Source organism: Pipistrellus kuhlii, unplaced genomic scaffold (assembly GCF_014108245.1).
Source record: "Pipistrellus kuhlii isolate mPipKuh1 unplaced genomic scaffold, mPipKuh1.p scaffold_m20_p_13, whole genome shotgun sequence".
Lineage (NCBI taxonomy): Eukaryota > Metazoa > Chordata > Mammalia > Chiroptera > Vespertilionidae > Pipistrellus > Pipistrellus kuhlii.
The window spans coordinates 15,883,298-15,889,213 of NW_023425438.1; positions in this window are offsets into that span (position 1 = coordinate 15,883,298).

Below are 5,916 nucleotides of genomic sequence, written 5' to 3' on the forward strand. Positions count from 1 at the left end.
TCTTAACATCATAAAATAAGATGTCTTCTAGGGAAACAAGCTGTTATTGAAGGATGGGGCATTACTGTTGTCAGATCGATTGACAAGATTTAACCAGGGAAATTTTATTTTTTTGATGATCACTAAAGAAAATGCTGTTATTCTGACTTCATCCATTCAGTCGAGTGTCATCTGGAAGATACTCTTTTTCTCCTAGAGGTTGTTTTATCTATGCCAAAGAGGAGAGAATACTAGAAATTTATACTCGTATAGTCTCAGATGACTTTAATAAAGCAAATATGGAATGCAGGGATTCTTTAATTTACTGGAAAAGAAGGCATTCTATGTTTAGCTATCGCATGACAACACCTGATGAGTTTCCATTAGAGTATGATTTTTTTTATTTTAAATTTTCACCTGTGAGGGCCTCCAGTCTGCCAAACACAATGATTAAGAAGGAGGATCCTGAATGCTATGCAGGGACTGTATAACTTAGTTTTCTTTTGTGTCTACATTTTTTAGAATGTATAATTCACCTTGCCCTCTAATATTTCTTAAAATAAAAGAGTGCAATGAATGTTATTTAAGTGCTGTACTGGTGACCAATCTGCCTACTTATAGATGATGTTAGGAAATCAGGTTTTTAAAAAATTGGTTTATAGAATCAAGCTGTTTAAAAAACAATTCTTCTATGACATTTTTAATACTTAAAAATGCATGCACTAACAGTGTTTCAGATTATGACCAAAATAATAAAACTTTCTCCTCTGATGTAAAGGGGTGATCAAGTTGACCAGAGTAATTATAATTGGTTGTTGTTTATTTGCCTAGGTAGAATAACTTTGGATGAGGACAAGAGGCACTGCCTGAATCATGGGTATGCCAAGAGGCCCTCTGAGAATTTATCAGTGATCCTGAAGGACAAAGAAAGGCCAGAGAGGAGGCATTAGAAATACAGATCTATTAAAATATGCAGAGAAATATTGCCTTCCATCTAATGGTCTGAGCACGTCCTTCCAGTGTCATTGAGAGCCTGAAGTTCATGCAGCATTTCTAAGGAAAAACAGAAATGAGGGCTCTTCTGCACTGAAGGTGGAGGCTCCATTTTTCTGGTCCAGAAGGTGCTGGGAGACAGTGAGAGAAATTGCTCATTTCCCTTGATGAGCCAGCTTCAGTAGGCCTCACCAACAGGTGCTGATAAACCAAGCGTTTCTGTTGCCCAAGAAAAGGGATTTGTAGAGGATGCCCGGATTATGGATACAGAATGTGTGACACAGAAGCAAAATGTGCCTTTTTTTTTTTTAAAGGTTTTAATTAATTTTAGAGAGAAAAGAATGGAGAGAGAAACATCAATGAGAGAGAGGGGGGAAGGAAGAGAGGAAGAGAAGGAGAGAGGGGGAGAAAGGGAGAGGGGGACTGAGTGAAAGGGAGAGAGAGAGAAAGAGAGAGAGAGAGAGAGAGAGAGAGAGAGAGAGAGAGAGAGAGAGAGAGAGAGATTGGTTGGATGCCTTCTGCATGCCTCCCACTAGGGATCAAACCCATGTGCCCTGGCATGTGCCCTGACCTGGGAATCAAACTGGTGAACTTTTGGTTCATGGGTCGATGCTCAACCACTGAGCAACACCAGCTGGGTGAAAATGTGCCTGTTTTAAATAATCAGGGCTTTTCAGTGTTTGGCCAGTTTCCCAAAGGGCTTTGGCATTTTTCCTTTTAGAGTAATGACGTCCTGACTTTCCAGGGTAGAACTGCTTGAAATCATCAGTTTTATGGGGGAGAGAGAAATGTTCTTTTTGCTTTATTTCAACATTTGTAAGATATGTTACAGAAAGGGTCAAGTTAGTGGAATTGCTTTTAGCCCCACCTGGTGAGATAGTACAAATAAGCAAGGTGGGAATGGTGGGTTGGGTTGGCTGCTGCACCTACTTCAGGCTACCCCTGCCTCATTAAGAGTGTGCTGAGCAAATGAACTAGAGAAACCGGTTAATAGCTGAGTTCTACTGGCAGTAGTGCAACTCTAAAGACCACTGTTACCATCATTTTTGTCGTCATCGCAACTATCTTTGTTTGGGATTCACTAGCTGGTTATTTAGCTAAACCATTACTACCTAAGTCCTCTTAATTCTATGAGGAAGGTATTATCATTATATTATAAATAAAAATTCAGGATTAGTGAGGTTAAATAACTTGGCATTTTTCCTTTTTATGGTACTGGTATAGATCTTATGTGAATATAAATTAGAGTCAGGTTTTAACTTATATTTGTTTCCCCAGTTGATACCACTTCTTTTTAAAAATATATATTTTTATTGATTTTTTTTACAGAGAAGAATAGAGAGTTGGAAACATCAATCAGCTGCCTTCTGCACACCCCCTACTGGGGATGTGCCTGCAACCAAGGTACATGCCCTTGACCGGAATCGAACCTGGGACCTTTCAGTCCACAGGCCGACGCTCTATCCATTGAGCCAAACCAGTTTTGGCAATGCAACTACTTTTAACCTCAGTCTTAGAATACCTAGGGGCCTGATTGGACAGAATGTGCCTTCAACCCACCTGACAAAATGAGGTTAACAGAGAATCAGCCACTTGTAGATGCAAATGATCAGAGAACTGTGAAAGAACCTGAAGGAAAGAGGATGCGCCGCTGTGGAGGGCTGAGCATCATGTCTTCCCAGGCACACAGCTCACAGCCTGTGTCTGACAGGGAGCGGGAGCCATGATCCCAGCAGCAGGGTGATAGATGATTGGAGTGCACAATGAAAGCATTGCTTGTCTAAAATGGGGAGAGACAAGGCATGAAGGGCTGGTTACATGCTTTCAGGAATGCTGGTCACACGGCATGAACAGCTCTGGGCCTAAGGGAATGTTCCCACCAGGTGGATTCCTGTTTCTTTGGTGAATCTGGGAAGAGAGGGTCGTATTAACTTGTCCTTTTTGTACTGGATGCAGTGGCCACAGGACCAGTGACCACAAGGGCTATAAATGGGTGATTTCTAAGTAAGAAAGTATAACTACTTTAAAAAAAAAAATATATATATATGTATTTTATTGATTTTTTACAGAAAGGAAGGAGAGGGATAGAGAGCTAGAAACATTGATGAGAGAGAAATATCGACCAGCTGCCTCCTGCACTCCCGCCCCTTCTCCACCCCCACCAGAATGTGCCTGCAAGCAAGGTACACGACCTTGACTGGAATTGAACCCGGGACCCCTCAGTCTGCAGACCAATGCTCTATCCACTGAGCCAAACCGGTTTCAGCAATGTAACTACTTTTAACCTCAGTGTTAGAATACCTGATTAGATAGAATGTGCCTTCAACCCACCTGACAAAATGGGGTTAACAGAGAATCATTTTGAGGTGGTAAAGGCAGCCCCTAAATTTTGCGCCTGTGCAATCTCGCCCTAACTTAAAAGGTGTGAACTGGGAGCAGGGGCACTTGTTGGACTAGTGTCGCTGCTGGCATCTGGATCAGCACAGTTGTGAGCCTGATGTGTCCCTTCCAAAAGCGGAAAGGTTTGGGTCTGAATGGAAAGAAGGAACAGCATCATCTGCGGGTTAAGGGCTGAATAAATGAGGTTATAGAATGACAAAAGTCCAACGTTACATTAACATTTTGAGAGCAGTTCAGACAAAGCGAATTGTATTTTCCCTTAGCCTGATTATACTAGGTGCTGAAAAGGTGACAGCATAGATTGCTGATAGCAGATTTAAGAAGCACTCTAGCCAGGCCAGTGTGGCTCAGTGGTCGAGTGTCCACCCATGGACCAGGAAGTCGAAGTTCCATTCCCAGTCAGGGCACATGCGTGGATTGCAGGCTCTCAATCTCCTGCAGGGGGTGTGCAGGAGGCAGCCAATCAATGATTCTCTCTCATCATTGACATTTTTTCCTTTCTCCCCATCTCCCTTCCTCTCTGAAATACATTAAAAATACTTTTTAAAAGTGCGCTCTTATAGTCTCCTTGACAAACTGTAATTCGGCTTTTGGTTGAGAACTTGTGGTGATAGAAAGCTCACCATGAGCTGAGGACGTTCAGGCTCTTCTCAGATGGTTATCTGTAGTTGTCTGACTTTCTTACATTCATTCAATTATTCTTTGATTTCTTTTATAACCAGATTCTTTACCAACTTGGTCGGTTCTCTCTAGATAATTTTGATATATCAAACAATGTCTTTTTAAAATATCCCTGGAATTCAGCACCATGTTCCAGATGAGTAAGAACCAGTAGAACTATTGAATTTCATTATTTGAACAATATTCCTATCATTTAGTTATTATAAAATTACATAATCTTATCAAGTCTTTGCAATAGCCTCTTGTCCTTGCTTGTCATTGAGCAGTATTTTAGCTGTGGTGTGGTAGAATCCACCCAAGAAGGGTTCATTTTGAACAGTACTGGTTGGCATGCAGAAAGATATTTAAATACTTGGCAGTTATGTTTATGTGCACTATTTTTTAGTAGGTGACTCCAAATTGACATTACACCATTCGTAGTAAAGCATATACATAGCTTTGGATAGCTAAAGAAAATGAACTTTGGAGGGATCCAGAAGTTGTTCCAGTTTGGCTTTTGTCCATCTATCTCTTGGCTTACTCTTTCCTGATGTACTATATTTTACTATTAAAGAACTCTTGTTAAAAATATCATTTTAATTTTGGCATTGGCCTGTCAGGACTGGGCGTCAAGGACTAGTTCCTTCCACCCTCTCTCCCTCTCTTCTATCCTCCCTCCCTTTCAGCAAGGAAAAGTCCAAATGCACCTTCTAGGCCCTTTTACAACATGCTCATTTTCAGTCTTCCCTCCAGTGGCTCAACTGCACCCTCTGGTCCTCAGGTGTTTAACCCTCTGTCTCCTGGGTTTTTCACCTTTGCACTTTGATTGGCATAATGACATACCTTCCTCCTTTTATTCTGCTTATCACATCCTATTCATTCTTGAAAACGTGATTCTGACTCCTCTCTCTGAGATGCTGTAAGATATCGATAATAGAAAAAGTATAGGTCTCTGCAACCAGTTCTGTCCATAGAGCTCCAAAGTTTTTTTTTTTTTTTTTTAAATATATATTTTATTGATTTTTTACAGAGAGGAAGAGCTAGGGATAGAGAGTTAGAAAGATCGATGAGAGAGAATCATCAATCAGCTGCCTCTTGCACACCCCCTACTGGGGATGTGCTCACAACCAATGTGCATGCCCTTAACCGGAATCAAACCCGGGACCTTTCAGTCCACAGGCCGATGCTCTATCCACTGAGCCAAACTAGTTTCGGCAAGCTCCAAAGTTCTATGAGCTGTTGTAGCAAATTAACCAAACCCAAAGTAGGGGTCATCAGAGCTTTCGATCTGTAACCAGTTGCACAGGTGATAACTGAAGTGTCTATTTGGTGGGATTGAGCTCTCAGTCTGTAGGATCTGATGCTATCTGGGTTGATAGTGTCAGAATTGAATTAAATTGTAGGATACCCAGCTGGTGCCACACAGAATGGCTTGGTGTGGGGGGGGGAAAAACACCAAGCATTGAGTGACCAGGATACAGTGTTTTAGAATAAGTAGTAAAGGAGATTCACAAGAGAGAAACAATAGGGAAGAACCGAGTTTTTTCCTACCCAAGAAGGAAAAACTGAGTCCTTCTCTCCCCCTTTTACAGATGTTTTCTCAGGTCTTTTCTGTTCACTGATTTCTCTGATTTTCTATTTTAATAACAGTCAGTTTATCCTATGCACAGAGCAAGTAATTATATTCTACATTACATTTTATGTGAGTATATCAAACTTATTAATTTCTTATATTACCATATCTTTCACATTCTTTATTTCCCCAATAAAGCTGAAAAAATGTAAACCTTCCAATAAAACAAAAACTTTGTGGGATCTGAAGCATGTGTTGTTTTTTTTCTCATCCTGTAATTACTTTTTGAAATATTTTTATTTTTCAATGAT